Below are 18,750 nucleotides of genomic sequence, written 5' to 3'. Positions count from 1 at the left end.
CATTAATTAAAACATAAAACCACATCTAACCAGAGGCTAGATCAAATATTTATTGCTAAACAGAACCAAAAAGCAAGAAACTAAAATAAAATTGGGTTGCCTCCCAACAAGCGCTATCGTTTAACGCCCCTAGCTAGGCATGATGATTTCAATGATGCTCACATAAGACATAAGAATTGAAACATGAAGAGAGCATCATGAAGAATATGACTAGCACATTTAAGTATAACCCACTTCCTATGCATAGGGATTTTGTGAGCAAACAACTTATGGGAACAATAATCACCTAGCATAGGAAGGCAAAACAAGCATAACTTCAAAACTTTAGGCACATAGAGAGGAAACTTGATATTATTGCAATTCCTACAAGCATATGTTCCTCCCTAATAATAACTTTCAGTAGGATCATGAATGAATTCAACAATATAACCAGAACCTAAAGCACTCTTTTCATGATCTACTTGCATAGAAATTTTACTACTCCCCACATAAGCAAAATTCTTCTCATTCGGAATAGTGGGAGTATCATAAGAAGCTTGAATACTATAAATTGTTTCCACATTAAAAGAGTAATGTTCAGAAAAAGGGTAATCATAATCATGACAAGTTTTATAAATATAATCATCACTACTTTTTATAGCATAAGTTTCATCACAATAATCATCATAAGTAGGAACTTTGTTCTCATCATAATCAATTGAAACCTCTTCCGAAATAGTGGATACATCACTAAATAAAGTCATGACCTCTCCAAATCCACTTTCATAATTATCATAATAAGATTCAACATCCTCCAAAATAGTGGGATCATTACTTCCTAAAGTTGACAGTCTTCCAAACCCACTTTCATCAATATAATCATCATAAGTAGGAGGCATGCTATCATTATTATACATTTGCATATCAAAACTTGGGAGACTAAAAATATCATCTTCAATAAACATAGCATCCCCAAGCTTGGGACAAACATTAATTGCAGCAAATATATTCTCAAAAACATCATCTTCATCAAACATAGCATCCCCAAGCTTGGGCCTTTTCATATCATAAGCATAATCACTCTCATCATTAATAGTATGGATAGCACCAATACTATAGCAATTATCATCATCACAATGAGTAATAGGAGCAACATCATTTGGGAGAGATACCTTTTTACCTTTGCTTCTCCGTTTTTTCTTTTTCTTCTTCTTCACCACATCATGTGTGGTTTCAATCCTCTTTTTGGAGCTCCTTATTAATGAGATTGGTTGAATAGAAGGCTCCTCCTCATTACCTGATTCATCATAAGAAATAATAGGAGGATATTGGGAAGTCTCTTCCCTTTCATTAGTATTCTCTTCATCTTCTATTTGTTTTCTTTTCTTTATGTAATTGGCAATATAAGGATTTTCAATGCAATTCACCGCACAATACATATAAATTTCTTCTAGATCAATATTGAGGAATTTCTCGAGGTTATATTCTGGAATAAACTTAGTTTGACATTTCAATTCTTCATAACCCAAAATCAGACTAAGTTCATTATGATGTGCAAGGGAAATCAAGTCATCATAATTTTTGGACATGATTCGATCATGAAACAATTTGCATTTGATATTTAAATGACCATGTTCATTGCAAAGTTCACAAGTATGGCTAAGATATTTTAAATTTTCAGCACTAACATTTAGCCGTTCTTGCAACCATTTAGTTTCTAAATTCTTATGCCTCTTGCAATATCTATATTCCCTATTTGGTGTGTACTTGCAAACCCAATGCACTCCACAAAAATTGACATGTTTATAGGAGACATTTTCATCATAACTAGTGCAATCATCATTAGTACTATGGATATTCAAAGAGTTCATACTAAGAACATTGCAATCATGCTCATCATTCAAAGAATTAGTGCCAAACATTTTATAGACTTCTTCTCCTAGCACTTGAGCACAATTTTCCTTTCCATCATACTCACGAAAGATATTAAAAAGATGAAGTGTATGAGACAAACTCAATTCCATTTTTTTGTAGTTTTCTTTTATAAACTAAACTAGTGCTTAAACAAGAAACAAAAAGATTCGATTGCAAGATCTAAAGATATACCTTCAAGCACTCACCTCCCCGGCAACGGCGCCAGAAAAGAGCTTAGTTGACGGGGTGTGAGTGCCGCTTACCTAGCGTCCCCGGCAACGGCGCCAGAAAAGAGCTTGATGTCTACTACACAACCTTCTTCTTGTAGACGTTGTTGGGCCTCCAAGTTCAGAGGTTTGTAGGACAGTAGCAAATTTCCCTCTAGTGGATGACCTAAGGTTTATCAATCCGTGGGAGGCGTAGGATGAAGATGGTCTCTCTCAAACAACCCTGCAACCAAATAACAAAGAGTCCCTTGTGTTCCCAACACACCCAATACAATGGTAAATCGTATATGTGCACTAGTTCGGCGAAGAGATGGTGCTACAAGTGCAATATGGATGGTAGATATAGGTTTTTGTAATCTGAAAATATAAAAACAGCAAGGTAACAAGTGGTAAAAGTGAGCGTAAACGGTATTGCAATGCTAGGAAACAAGGCCTAGGGTTCATACTTTCACTAGTGCAAGTTCTCTCAACAATAATAACATAATTGGATCATATAGCTATCCCTCAACATGCAACAAAGAGTCACTCCAAAGTCACTAATAGCGGAGAACAAACGAAGAGATTATGGTAGGGTATGAAACCACCTCAAAGTTATCCTTTCTGATCTATCTATTCAAGAGTCCGTAGTAAAATAACACGAAGCTATTCTTTCCGTTCGATCTATCATAGAGTTCGTACTAGAATAACACCTTAAGACACAAATCAACAAAAAACCTAATGTCACCTAGATACTCCAATGTCACCTCAAGTATCCGTGGGTATGATTATACGATATGCATCACACAATCTTAGATTCATCTATTCAAACCAACACAAAGTACATCAAAGAGTGCCCCAAAGTTTCTACCAGAGAGTCAAGACGAAAACGTGTGCCAACCCCTATGCATAAGTTCACAAGGTCACTGAACCCGCAAGTTGATCACCAAAACATACATCAAGTGGATCATGTGATATCCCATTGTCACCACAGATAACCACGATAAGACATACATCAAGTGTTCTCAAATACTTAAAGACTCAATCCGATAAGGTAACTTCAAAGGGAAAACTCAATCCATTACAAGAGAGTAGAGGGGGAGAAACATCATAAGATCCAACTATAATAGCAAAGCTCGCGATACATCAAGATTGTACCACCTCAAGAACACAAGAGAGAGAGATCAAACACATAGCTACTGGCACATACCCTCAGCCCCGAGGGTGAACTACTCCCTCCTCGTCATGGAGAGCGCCAGGATGATGAAAATGGCCACCGGTGAGGGATCGCCCCTCCGGCAGGGTGCCGGAACAGGGTCTCGATTGGTTTTTGGTGGCTACAGAGGCTTGCGGCGGCGGAACTCCTGATCTATTCTGTTCCCCGATGGTTTTAGGGTATATGGAGATATATAGGCGAAAGAAGTCGGTAAGGGGAGCCACGAGGGTGGAGGGCGCGCCCAGGGGGTTGGCGTGCCCCCCTGCCTCGTGCTCTCCTCGTTGATCCCCTAACGTGCACTCCAAGTCTCCTGGATAGCTTTCTTTCCAAAAATAACTTCTCCCGAAGGTTTCATTCCGTTTGGACTCCGTTTGATATTCCTTTTCTTCGAAACACTGAAACAAGGGAAAAACAGGAACTGGCACTGGGCTCTGGGTTAATAGGTTAGTCCCAAAAATAATATAAAAGTGTTTAATAAAGCCCATAAACATCCAAAACAGATAATATAATAGCATGAATACTTCATAAATTATAGATACGTTGGAGACGTATCAGTATCTCAATACCTAGTTCAAAAATTTCCTACGCGCACGCAAGACATGGTGATGCATAGCAACGAGAGGGGAGAGTGTTGTCCACATACCCTCGTAGACCGAAAGCAGAAGCGTTAACACAACGCGGTTGATGTAGTCTTATGTCTTCACGATCCGACCGATCAAGTACCAAACGCACGGCACCTCCGAGTTCAGCACACGTTCAGCCCGATGATGTCCCTCGAACTCCGATCCAGCCGAGTGTTGAGGGAGAGTTTCGTCAGCACGACGGCGTGGTGACGATGATGATGTTCTACCAACGCAGGGCTTCGCCTAAGCACCGCTACAGTATTATCAAGGTGGACTATGGTGGCGGGGGGCACCGCACACGGCTAAAAGATCAAACGATCAATTGTTGTGTCCCTAGGGTGCCCCCTGCCCCCGTATATAAAGGAGCAAGGGGGGAGGTGCGGCCGGCCAGGAGAGGGCGCGCCAGGAGGAGTCCTACTCCCACCGGGAGTAGGACTCCCTCCCTTTTCCTTGTTGGGTTAGGAGAAGAGGGGGAAAGAGGTGGAGGAGAAGAAGGAAAGGGGGCGCCGCCCCCCTCTCCTTGTCCTATTCGGACTAGGGGGAGGGGCGCGCGGCCCTTGCCCTGGACGCCTCTCCTCTTCTCCACTAAGGCCCACTATGGCCCATTAACCCCCGGGCGGTTCCGGTAACCCCTTCGGTACTCCTGTAAACTCCCGATTTCACCCGGAACACTTCCGATATCCAAATATAGGCTTCCAATATATCAATCTTCATGTCTCTACCATTTCGAGACTCCTCGTCATGTCCGTGATCACATCCGTGACTCCAAACAACCTTCGGTACATCAAAACATATAAACTCATAATATAACTGTCATCGAAACGTTAAGCGTGCGGACCCTACGGGTTCGAGAACTATGTAGACATGACCGAGACACGTCTCCTGTCAATAACCAATAGCGGAACCTGGATGCTCATATTGGCTCCCACATATTCTACGAAGATCTTTGTCGGTCAGACCGCATAACAACATACGTTGTTCCCTTTGTCATCGGTATGTTACTTGCCCGAGATTCGATCGTCGGTATCTCAATACCTAGTTCAATCTCGTTACCGGCAAGTCTCTTTACTCGTTCCGTAATACATCATCCCGCAACTAACTCATTAGTTACAATGCTTGCAAGGCTTATAGTGATGTGCATTACTGAGTGGGCCCAGAGATACCTCTCCGATAATCGGAGTGACAAATCCTAATCTCGAAATACGCCAACCCAACAATTACCTTCGGAGACACCTGTAGAGCACCTTTATAATCACCCAGTTACGTTGTGACGTTTGGTAGCACACAAAGTGTTCCTCCAGTAAACGGGAGTTGCATAATCTCATAGTCATAGGAACATGTATAAGTCATGAAGAAAGCAATAGCAACATACTAAACGATCGAGTGCTAAGCTAACGGAATGGGTCAAGTCAATCACATCGTCGACCTAATGATGTGATCCCGTTAATCAAATGACAACCCATGTTAATGGCTAGGAAACTTAACCATCTTTGATCAACGAGCTAGTCAAGTAGAGGCATACTAGTGACACTCTGTTTGTCTATGTATTCACACATGTATTATGTTTCTGGTTAATACAATTCTAGCATGAATAATAAACATTTATCATGATATATGGAAATAAATAATAACTTTATTATTGCCTCTAGGGCATATTTCATTCAGTCTCCCACGTGCACTAGAGTCAATAATCTAGATCACATCGCCATGTGATTTAACATCAATAGTTCACATCACCATGTGATTAACACCCATAGTTCACATCGTCATGTGACCAACACCCAAAGGGTTTACTAGAGTCAATAATCTAGTTCACGTCGCTATGTGATTAACACCCGAAGAGTACTAAAGTGTGATCATGTTTTGCTTGTGAGAGAAGTTTAGTCAACGGGTCTGCCATATTCAGATCCGTATGTATTTTGCAAATTTCTATGTCTACAATGCTCTGCACAGAGCTACTATAGCTAATTGCTCCCACCTTCAATATGTATCCAGATGAAGACTTAGAGTCATCTGGATTAGTGCCAAAACTTGTATCGACGTAATCATTTTACGACGAACCTTTTGTCACCTCCATAATTGAGAAACATATCCTTATTCCACTAAGGATAATTTTGACCGCTGTCAAGTGATCTACTCCAAGATCACTATTGTACTCCCTTGCCAAAATCTGTGTAGGGTATACAATAGATCTGGTACACAGCATGGCATACTTCATAGAACCTATGGCTGAGGCATAGGGAATGACTTTCATTCTCTTTCTATCTTCTGCCGTGGTCGGGCTTTGAGTCTTACTCAATTTCACACCTTGTAACACAGGCAGGAACTCTTTCTTTGACTGTTCCATTTTGAACTACTTCAAAATCTTGTCAAGGAATGTACTCATTGAAAAAACTTATCAAGCGTCTTGATCTATCTCTATAGATCTTGATGCTCAATATGTAAGCAGCTTCACCGAGGTCTTTCTTTGAAAAACTCCTTTCAAATACTCCTTTATGCTTTCCAGAAAATTCTACATTATTTCCGATCAACAATATGTCATTCACATATACTTATCAGAAATGTTGTAGTGCTCCCACTCACTTTCTTGTAAATACAGGCTTCACCGCAAGTCTGTATAAAACTATATGCTTTGATCAACTCATCAAAGCGTATATTCCAACTCTGAGATGCTTGCACCAGTCCATAGATGGATCGCTGGAGCTTGCACATTTTGTTAACACTTTTAGGATCGACAAAACCTTCTAGTTGCATCATATACAACTCTTCTTTAATAAATCCATTAAGGAATGCAGTTTTGTTTATCCATTTGCCAGATTTCATAAAATGCGGCAATTGCTAACATGATTCGGACAGACTTAAGCATAGATACGAGTGAGAAACTCTCATCGTAGTCAACACCTTGAACTTGTCGAAAACCTTTTGTGACAATTCTAGCTTTGTAGATAGTTACACTACTATCAGCGTCCGTCTTCCTCTTGAAGATCCATTTAATCTCAATGGCTCGCCGATCATTGGGCAAGTCAATCAAAGTCCATACTTTGTTCTCATACATGGATCCCATCTCAGATTTCATGGCCTCAAGCCATTTTGCGGAATCTGGGCTCATCATCGCTTCCTCATAGTTCGTAGGTTCGTCATGGTCAAGTAACATGACCTCCAGAACAGGATTACCGTACCACTTTGGTGCGGATCTTATTCTGGTTGACCTACAAGGTTCGGTATTAACTTGATCTGAAGTTTCATGATCATTATCATTAGCTTCCTCACTAATTGGTGTAGGTGTCACAGGAACTGGTTTCTGTGATGAACTACTTTCCAATAAGGGAGCAGGTACAATTACCTCATCAAGTTCTACTTTCCTCCCACTCACTTCTTTCGAGAGAAACTCCCTTCCTAGAAAGGATCCATTCTTAGCAACGAATTTGCCTTCGGATCTGTGATAGAAGATATACCCAATAGTCTCCTTTGGGTATCCTATGAAGACGCATTTCTCCGATTTGGTTTCAAGCTTATCATGTTGAAAATTTTCCACATAAGCATCGCAACCCCAAACTTTAAGAAATGACAACTTTGGTTTCTTGCCAAACCACAGTTCATAAGGTGTCATCTCAACGGATTTAGATGGTGCCCTTTTTAACGTGAATGCAGCTGTCTCTAATGCATAATCCCAAAACGATAGTGGTAGATTCGTAAGAAACATCATAGATCGCACCATATCTAATAAAGTACGGTTATGACGTCCGGACACACCATTACGCTGTGGTGTTCCAGGTGGCGTGAGTTGTGAAACTATTCCACATTGTTTCAAATGAAGTCCAAACTCGTAACTCAAATATTCTCCTCCATGATCAGATCATAGAAACTTTATTTTCTTGTTACGATGATTTTTCACTTCACACTGAAATTATATGAACTTTTCAAATGTTTCAGACTTTATGTTTCATCAAGTAGATATACCCATATCTACTCAAATCATCTATCAAGATCAGAAAATAACGATACCTGCCGCGAGCCTCAATATTCTCGGACCACATACATCAGTATGTATGATTTCCAACAAATCTGTTGCTCGCTCCATTGTTCCGAAGAACGGCGTTTTAGTCATCTTGCCCAAGAGGCATGGTTCGCAAGCATCAAGTGATTCCAAAAGCCCATCAGCATGGAGTTTCTTCATGCGCTTTACACCAATATGACCTAAACGGCAGTGCCACAAATAAGTTGCACTATCATTATTAACTTTGCATCTTTTGGCTTCAATATTATGAATATGTGTATCACTACGATCGAGATCCAACAAACCATTTTCATTGGGTGTATGACCATAGAAGGTTTTATTCATGTAAATAGAACAACAATTATTCTCTAACTTAAATGAATAACCGTATTGCAATAAACATGATCAAATCATATTCATGCTCAACGCAAACACCAAATAACACTTATTTAGGTTCAACACTAATCCCGAAAGTGTAGGGAGTGTGCGATGATGATCATATCAATCTTGGAACCACTTCCAACACACATCGTCACTTCACCCTTAACTAGTCTCTGTCATTCTGTAACTCCTGTTTCGAGTTACTAACTTTTAGCAACCGAACAAGTATCAAATACCCAGGGGCTACTATAAACACTAGTCAGGTACACATCAATAACATGTATATCAAATATAGCTTGTTCACTTTGCCATCCTTCTTATCCGCCAAATACTTGGGGTGGTTCCGCTTCTAGTGACCAGTCCCTTTGCAGTAGAAGCACTTAGTCTCAGGCTTAGGTCCAGACTTGGGCTTCTTCACTTGAGCAACAACTTGCTTGACGTTCTTCTTGAAGTTCCCCTTCTTCCCTTTGTCCTTTCTCTTGAAACTAGTGGTCTTGTCAACCATCAACACTTGATGTTTTTCTTGATTTCTACCTTCGCCGATTTTAGCATCGTGAAGAGCTTGGGAATTGATTTCTTCATCCCTTGCATATTATAGTACATCACGAAGTTCTACTAACTTGGTGATGGTGACTAGAGAATTCTGTTAATCACTATTTTATCTGGAAGATTAACTCCCACTTGATTCAAGCAATTGTAGTACCCAGACAATCCGAGCACATCCTCACTGCTTGAGCTATTCTCCTCCGTCTTTTGGCTATAGAACTTGTTGGAGACTTCATATCTCTCAACTCGGGTATTTGCTTGAAATATTAACTTCAACTCCTGGAACATCTCATATGGTCCATGACGTTCAAAACGTCTTTGAAGTCCCAATTTCTAAGCCGTTAAGTATGGTGCACTAAACTATCAAGTAGTCATCATATTGAGCTAGCCAAACGTTCATAACGTCTGCATCTGCTCCTGCAATAGGTCTGTCACCTAGCGGTGCATCAAGGACATAATTCTTCTGTGTAGCAATGAGGATAATCCTCAGATCACGGATCCAATCCGCATCATTGCTACTAACATCTTTTCAACTCAGTTTTCTCTACGAACATATCAAAATAAAACAGGGGAGCTAAACGCGAGCAATTGATCTACATAGATATGCTAATACTACCAAGACTAAGTTCATGATAAATTAAAGTTCAATTAATCATATTACTTAAGAACTCCCACTTAGATAGACATCCCTCTAATCCTCTAAGTGATCACGTGATCCATATCAACTAAACCATGTCCGATCATCACGTGAGATGGAGTAGTTTCAATGGTGAACATCACTATGTTGATCATATCTACTATATGATTCACGCTCGACCTTTCGGTCTCCGTGTTCCAAGGCCATATCTGTTATATGCTACGCTCATCAAGTTTAACCTGAGTATTCCGCGTGTGCAACTGTTTTGCACCCGTTGTATTTGAACGTAGAGCCTATCAAACTCGATCATCATGTGGTGTCTCAGCACGAAGAACTTTCGCAATGGTGCATACTCAGGGAGAACACTTATACTTTGATAATTTAGTGAGGGATCATCTTATAATGCTACCGTCAATCAAAGCAAGATAAGATGCATAAAAGATAAACATCACATGCAACCAATATAAGTGATACGATATGGCCATCATCATCTTGTGCTTCTGATCTCCAACTCCGAAGCACCGTCATGATCACCATCGTCACCAGCGTGACACCTTGATCTTCATCGTAGCATCATTGTCGTCTCGGCAATCTTATGCTTCTACGACTATCGGTACCGCTTAGTGATAAAGTAAAGCATTACAGGGCGATTGCATTGCATACAATAAAGCGACAACCATATGGCTCCTGCCAGTTGCCGATAACTCGGTTACAAAACATGATCATCTCATACAATAAAATTTAGCATCATGTCTTCACCATATCACATCACAACATGCCCTGCAAAAACAAGTTAGACGTCCTCTACTTTGTTGTTGCAAATTTTACGTGGCTGCTACGGGCTTAGCAAGTACCGTTCTTACCTACGCATCAAAACCACAACGATAGTTTGTTAAGTTGGTGTTGTTTTAACCTTCGCAAGGACCGGGCGTAGCCACACTCGGTTCAACTAAAGTTGGAGAAACTGACACCCGCCAGCCACCTGTGTGCAAAGCACGTCGGTAGAACCAGTCTCGCGTAAGCGTACGCGTAATGTTGGTCCGGGTCGCTTCATCCAACAATACCGCCGAACCAAAGTATGACATGCTGGTAAGCAATATGACTTATATCGCCCACAACTCACTTGTGTTCCACTCGTGCATATAACATCAACACATAAAACCAGGCTCGGATGCCACTGTTGGGGAACGTAGTAATTTCAAAAAAAAAATCCTACGCACACGCAAGATCATGGTGATGCATAGCAACGAGAGGGGAGAGTGTTGTCCACGTACCCTCGTAGACCAAAAGTGGAAGCATTAGCACAACGCGGTTGATGTAGTCGTACGTCTTCACGATCCGACCGATCAAGTACCAAACGCACGGCACCTCCGAGTTCAGCACATGTTCAGCCCGATGACGTCCCTCGAACTCCGATCCAGCCGAGTGTTGAGCGAGAGTTTCGTCAGCACGACGGCGTGGTGACGATGATGATGTTCTACCGACGCAGGGCTTCGCCTAAGCACCGCTACAGTATTATCGAGGTGGACTATGGTGGAGGGGGGCACCGCACATGGCTAAAAGATCAAACGATCAATTGTTGTGTCCTAGGGTGACCCCTGCCCCCATATATAAATGAGAAAGGGGGGAGGTGCAGCCGGCCAGGAGGGGGCGCGCCAGGAGGAGTCCAACTCCCACCGGGAGTAGGACTCCCTCCCTTTTCCTTGTTGGATTAGGAGAAGAGGGGGAAAGAGGTGGAGGAGAAGAAGGAAAGGGGGGGCGCCGCCCCCCTCTCCTTGTCCTATTCAGACTAGGGGGAGGGGCGCGCGGCCCATGCCCTGGCCGCCTCTCCTCTTCTCCACTAAGGCCCACTATGGCCCATTAACCCCCGTGGTGTTCCGGTAACCCCTTCGGAACTTCGGTAAAATCCCGATTTCACCCGGAACACTTCCGATATCCAATTATAGGCTTCCAATATATCAATCTTAATGTCTCGACCATTTCAAAACTCCTCGTTATGTCTGTGATCACATCCGGGACTCCGAACAACCTTTGGTACATCAAAACATATAAACTCATAATATAACTGTCATCGAAACTTTAAGCGTGCGGACCCTACGGGTTCGAGAACTATGTAGACATGACCGAGACGCGTCTCCGGTCAATAACCAATAGTGGAACCTGGATGCTCATATTGGCTCCCACATATTCTACGAAGATCTTTATCGGTCAGACCGCATAACAATATACGTTGTTCCCTTTGTCATCGGTATGTTATTTGCCCGAGATTCGATCGTCGGTATCTCAATACCTAGTTCAATCTCGTTACCGGCAAGTCTCTTTACTCGTTCTGTAATACATCATCCCGCAACTAACTCATTAGTTACAATGCTTGCAAGGCTTAGAGTGATGTGCATTACTGAGTGGGCCTAGAGATACCTCTCCGACAATCGGAGTGACAAATCCTAATCTCAAAATACGCCAACCCAACAGTACCTTCGGAGAAACCTGTAGAGCACCTTTATAATCACCCAGTTACGTTGTGACGTTTGGTAGCACACAAAGTGTTCCTCCGGTAAACGAGAGTTGCATAATCTCATAGTCATAGGAACATGTATAAGTCATGAAGAAAGCAATAGCAACATACTAAACGATCGTGTGCTAAGCTAACGGAATGGGTCAAGTCAATCACATCATTCACCTAATGATGTGATCCCATTAATCAAATGACAACCCATGTCAATGGCTAGGAAACTTAACCATTTTTGATCAACGAGCTAGTCAAGTAGAGGCATACTAGTGACACTCTATTTGTCTATGTATTCACACATGTATTATGTTTCTGATTAATACAATTCTAGCATGAATAATAAACATTTATCATGATATAAGGAAATAAATAATAACTTTATTATTGCCTCTAGGGCATATTTCCTTCAAGTGTTCCTCCGGTAAACGGGAGTTGCATAATCTCATAGTCATAGGAACATGTATAAGTCATGAAGAAAGCAATAGCAACATACGAGACGATCAAGTGCTAAGCTAACGGAATGGGTCAAGTCAATCACATCATTCTCCTAATGATGTGATCCCGTTAATCAAATGACAACTCATGTCTATGGCTAGGAAACTCAACCATCTTTGATCAACGAGCTAGTCAAGTAGAGGCATACTAGTGACACTATGTTTGTCTATGTATTCACACATGTATTATGCTTCCGGTTAATACAATTCTAGCATGAATAATAAACATTTATCATGATATGAGGAAATAAATAATAACTTTATTATTGCCTCTAGGGCATATTTCCTTCATCGATGCATCATGATGAGGTTGTCGTCCTTTTTTCAGGAACTCCATCATACTTACGAAAATGACAAGGGGTAACTTTGGAAGAATGGGCCTCTACAAGGTTGCTTAGCCGGTAGATAACACCAAGGAAGATGGCGGAAAGTAACTCTCGGATCTAATCTTAAGAAAATATCGAGAGCAAGGTAAGAAGGTGCAAAATAGAAGTTTCAAGCGCATAGGCTATCGTTCGTTTCCTGAAACAAAGTGTGAAAGGGGTTCAGAGCAATGCGAATAAGTATTGTGTCTGATACCAGAATTGATGGTCTCTCAGAAGGTGGCTCATGAATTACATACGGGGCCACGCACGAGGAACAACCTTGGAAACACAGGGTGTACATGAGAGTCAGGTTTCGATCCTGTGGAACTGTGGGTTATGGGACCACCATGTGGGTTAAAAGTAGGAAGGCGATGATGTCTTACACGATCATGTAAGTAAGGCATGTTAGAGGATAACCTGTCAGTTATGTCGGCAACAACATCGATACCAAGGGCGAGGGACGAAGAGAACCATTTTCCTGTTCGTTGAACGAGGCGGGCCAATAGGCAAAGTTCTCGTCCATCGGTGGTTACCGAAAAGTCATTAACAATAATAACTGGGTCTTACTGACAGAATGTACACCGAGGTGTTTACATAAGCAGGAGAATATTACTGCTTAGATCGTATAGATCACAAGAAAGGTTAAACCAAACAATGGAAAGGAAAATATGATTATCGGATTAAGTAGGACAATGGAAAGGAAAATGTGTTTAAACACACATTTCAGGGGCATGTCCTTCCCAAGGATAAGCAGAGCATGATATCCATGACAGGATAGAAAGTATAAAACCATTTAGGTAAGGGGAGAGGAATTTCATGGCATTGCCCAAACAACAGTGTTTGGATAATTGATAAAGAGAATTTTAGCATTGGGCTTCAACTGTTCTTATTGAAAATCGGAGTACCTTAGACATGCTTCAAGATAGCATTGACATGGTCACCGGGTAAAGATCAGACTTTGGATACACAAAGGATCCATCAGGAACAACTTATAGAATAAGTCTTACAATTTCCTCATGGATGAATGGCTAACCTTGCTAAAAGGATACCATAGCAATAGGTCCTCCAGCCAGGTGCACTAGGCATGACATCACCTTACCGGGTTATATAAGACCAATGCTATGACTCTTGCAAAATGTTCCAACCATCATATCTGACCGAGTTTCAGATCTGATTGGTGTCAGGATAGCTCAGACTCGGGATGCCTGAGAAGAAAAGGTGCAACACAAATTGTTGAGATGACATTGTAAGATTCTCGGGCAATGAACTATGGAAGCGAGTTCCGAAACAAGAGTTCATGAATAAACTAAGGAGAGGATGAGGAGGTGGTTGATGGACTCAGCGACAATTCATCAGGATTTCCATAAACACGGATTTTCACAATTAAATGAACAAGGAGATAACATTTGACAGATCAAATGATATAATGATGTATGCTCAAGAAAAACATACACAATTAAACATTTGTTGAAAGGTGCACCTGAAATATGGGCTTGGGTACCATGATCAATGTTAGGATGGTCTAAGAATGAACTGTCGACCTTTAACTTCAAGGCAATAGGGCTGCTATAAGTACAGAATCCAAACAGGACCGTTCACTTGTTGGTACCCTAGGTAGTATCAGCACGGGGACCAAGAAAGAATGGTGATGGTGAGAAGTATTACTATGTCAAGAATTAATAGTTGGGGCAATTATCTCAACATCCTTGACATAACCGATGGTAATACTCCAAGATAGGATCATAATATAAGTTGGATAGAAAGGAACCCTAGGTACAACACAAAACATGAACAAGTTTTGTGTTGATGTGAATGCAAGAATGTTGTCGATGTTAGTACAAGTCATCGAGGGGACAAGCATGGAATTTCTCATCAGGAACTTAATGTATGTCTCGGAAGACGTTAAAATGCTGACGATGATCACGACACATTTGTCGAGGAGTTTCAAGAAGATGTAATCGATCGACGACGACATCAAGCCAAGGTAATGGTGAAGCAAAAGGTTATTATAACCATAGATAAGATGCCATCTCAGAATTCAGAGTTGTCTCTCAAGATGAACAAAATGATGCTAAAAGTCGATGTAATCTTAGAGCACTGTTGGAATTGTGTCCTGGAGATGAAGGACATTGGTAGAATGGTCAAGCAGTCAGCCTAACAAGGATGATGTAGTCAATCAGCTGGGAATGACATGATCGAGTACAACTCGTATGCAATGAAGATTACTAAGAGTTGTTGAATCGCAGTGCAGACTCAATTCAGTTTTTGATGTCTTTGAGTGTTTAATAACTCAGAGCCCATGAAAAATTTGAATCAGTGAGAATGTAGTACTTGATGAAGAACTCATAAGAAGTTATGCAGTTCCGTGATAATCTCAAGATACCAGGGGGCAATACTCGACGATAGATCAAAGTAGAGGTTGGACTGGGGTATTGCTCTGTAGAAGACAAGTGCTTAAACTTGCACGAGCAATGGTATTTAAAGTAGAACATGGTCGGAAGCATGATTGCAAAAGGCCAGATCCTAGATATAAGATGAACTTATACCAAGGGAATAATTAATGTAAGAGAAGCTTTAATGATAAGATCTACATCATTTCCATGGGCGTGAACACAAGTTCAAGGTCGACTCCCACTTCTCCAAATGCATAACCTTTCATTCACTTCTCGCGTTTGATGAAGTTGTAGTGTTGAAATTTTATCTGGCAAAATACCAGAAGAGTATGACTCATGAAAAATTTCGAGTTCACACATATTAAGGAAGGCATAGGTTCAACCCATCGGGGCATCATGGAACATATACCACAAGCTTCACTAGTAAATATCACCAGCTCAAAAACAGATCATGGTTGGCCAAATCACAGAATATGATTTATCAATGGTATTTTGTATCAGGGAAGAGAACTTCTCGAGGTTTGTATACGAAGGACACTATCGGATGATAATTCAACAAAAGATCTGGTGGTCCCCAAGGGATCTGATGTGAGCATCCGTACTCAACCAGAGGAAGAAAGAATGCAAGGAGATCTGATTATAGAAACAACTAACTAATTCAAAGCTCAAATGCAAAAGAATTATGATTTCCAAATCAAGGGATCAGAAGCAACGCTCTGATTAAGGATGGATAAGTTGAGTAGGCTTAGGGGTACAATCGATGGCAATTTCATTGGTCAAGATCCAGATCATGTTTAAAATGACGTTTGAGCCGAAAGAATGAATTCTAGGATCTGATTAAGGATTGCAACATTCGCAACATATTGAATCAAGGGACCCAAGATGATAAAGGCAAAGGACATCCATGAATATTGCTAGTCATTTGGAATTAACCATAATGCAGGCAGACAAGCATTTCAAGAGCCATAGGCTATAGAGGATTCTCGAAAGATCGGATAGTATTTCGAAGAATTTTGTGAAACACATGAACAACTAGGGATGAGCGGATACTCGGCAAGTGCGAGGATTTATCCGTAGGGGTATTTATGTGGCAAGGAACTGCAAGGCAGTAGGCACAAGATCAACGGGGAATGATTGTATGAATGGCAAGTGTACGTGGTTATCCATAGGGGTATATCGATCATAGGGAATTGGAAAAGCAACAGGCACCAAGTCTCGAGGGAACATCGGAGAGTATCTTCGGAATCTTCTGGTGCAGCAGGCGATCATCTATGATAAGGGGCCCTCCGAGAGGAAGTAGTTACAAGAACCTAGAGTCAGAGTTAGTAAATTTGTTTTACCCGAATAAAAGAGAGATCAGAGTCCCGGAGTAAAGATCGAGGAGTAAAAGATCCTAATACCACCGAAATGGCGACGTGGGCCCATAAGACACACATCCATGTTAGTAAAAGTTTTGCAATGTCTAGACTCGACTTCGGACAAGGATTGTGGAAGGGGGATTCCTACAGGTAGTCGGCTCTGATACCAACTTGTGACGCCCCCGATTCAATCGTACACTAATCATACACGCAAATGTGTACGATCAAGATCAGGGACTCACGGGAAGATATCACAACACAACTCTAAAAATAAAATAAGTCATACAAGCATCATAATACAAGCCAAGGGCCTTGAGGGATTTTATACAAGTGCTCGATCATAGATGAGTCAGCGGAAGCAACAATATCTGAGTACAGACATAAGTTAAACAAATTGCCATAAGATGGCTAGCACAAACTGGGATACAGATCGAAAGAGGCGCAGGCCAGTCTGGGATCCTCCTAAACTACTCCTGGTCGTCGGCGGTGGCCTGCCCGTAGTATTAGGCACCCTCGATGTAGTAGGTGTCGTCGAAGGTGGCGTCTGACTCCTGGGCTCCAGCATCTGGTTGCGACAACCGAGAAGAATGGAAAGGGGAAAAGAGGGACAAAAGCAACCGTGAGTACTCATCCAAAGTACACGCAAGCAAGGATCTACACTACATATGCATGGGTATCTGTGTAAAGGGGCAATATCGGTGGACTGAACTGCAGAATGCCAGAATAAGAGGGGGATAGCTAGTCCTGTCGAAGACTACGCTTCTGGCAGCCTCCATCTTGCAGCATGTAGAAGAGAGTAGATGGTAAGTTCACCAAGTATCATCGCATAGCACAATCCTACCTGGCGATCCTCTCCTCATCATCTTGTGAGAGAATGATCATCGGGTTTTATCTGGCACTTGAAAGAGTGTGTTTTATTAAGTATCCGGTTCTAGTTGTCATAAGGTCAAGGTACAACTCCGGGTCGTCCTTTTACTGAGGGACACGGCAATTCGAATAGATAAACTTCCCTACAGAGGTGCACCACATTACCCAACACGCTCGATCCCTCTGGTCAGACACTCTTTCCTGGGTCATGCCCGGCCTCGGAAGATCAACACGTCGCAGCCCTACCTAGGCACAACAGAGAGGTCAACACGCTGATCTAAATCCTATGCGCGCAGGGGTCTGGGCCCATCGCCCATTGCACACCTGCATGTTGCGTACGCGGCCGGAAGTAGACCTAGCCGCCTTAATACAAGCGCAGGCTTACGGTCCAATCCGGCGTGCGCCGCTCAGTCGTTGACGTCAAGAAGGCTTCGGCTGATACCACGACGTCGAGTGCCCATAACTGTTCCCGTGTAGTTGGTTAGTGTGTATAGGCCAGTGGCCAGACTCAGATCAAATACCAAGATCTCGTTAAGCGTGTTATTTTGAAGTAACCGCGGAAGCCGACCAGGGCCAGGCCCACCTCTCTCCTAGGTGGTCTCAACCTGCCCTATCACTCCGCCACAAAGTAACAGTCGGGGCCGTCGGGAACCCAGGCCCACCACTACCTGGATGGAACCACCTGCCCCTTCAGCCCCCACATCGGAATCACTTGCGGGTACTCTACAAGCCGACCCAACTTTAGTCACATCATGTATCATGTATAATATGTATGTAAATATATAACCACGATCACCTCCCGAGTGATCACGGCTCGGTAGTATAGCATGGCAGACGGACAAGAATGTAGGGCCACTAATGGAATACTAGCATCCTATACTAAGCATTTAGGATTGCAGGTAAAGGTAACAATAGTAGTAGCAAAGACAGGCTATGCGTCGGAATAAGATTAACGGAAAGCAGTAACATGCTACACTACTCTAATGCAAGCAGTAGAGAGAAGAATAGGCGATATCTGGTTGATTAGGGGGGGCTTGCCTGGTTGCTCTGGCAAGGAAGGGTCGTCAACAACGTGGTCGATCGGGGCACTAGCAGCGACGTCAGTCTCGTAGTCTACCAGAGAGAAGAGGGGGAAGAAACAATGAATACAATGCAAAAAGATGCATATCAATGCATGACATGGGAAGTAACGGTGCCAGGTGTGCCCTAACGTGGTAGGAGGTGATACCGGCGAAGGGGGCCACATCCAGGAAAGTATCCCCGGTGTT

Source organism: Triticum aestivum, chromosome 5D (assembly GCF_018294505.1).
Source record: "Triticum aestivum cultivar Chinese Spring chromosome 5D, IWGSC CS RefSeq v2.1, whole genome shotgun sequence".
Taxonomy (NCBI): domain Eukaryota; kingdom Viridiplantae; phylum Streptophyta; class Magnoliopsida; order Poales; family Poaceae; genus Triticum; species Triticum aestivum.
The sequence above is the reverse complement of the archived record's forward strand: the minus strand, read 5'-3'. Positions refer to the sequence as shown.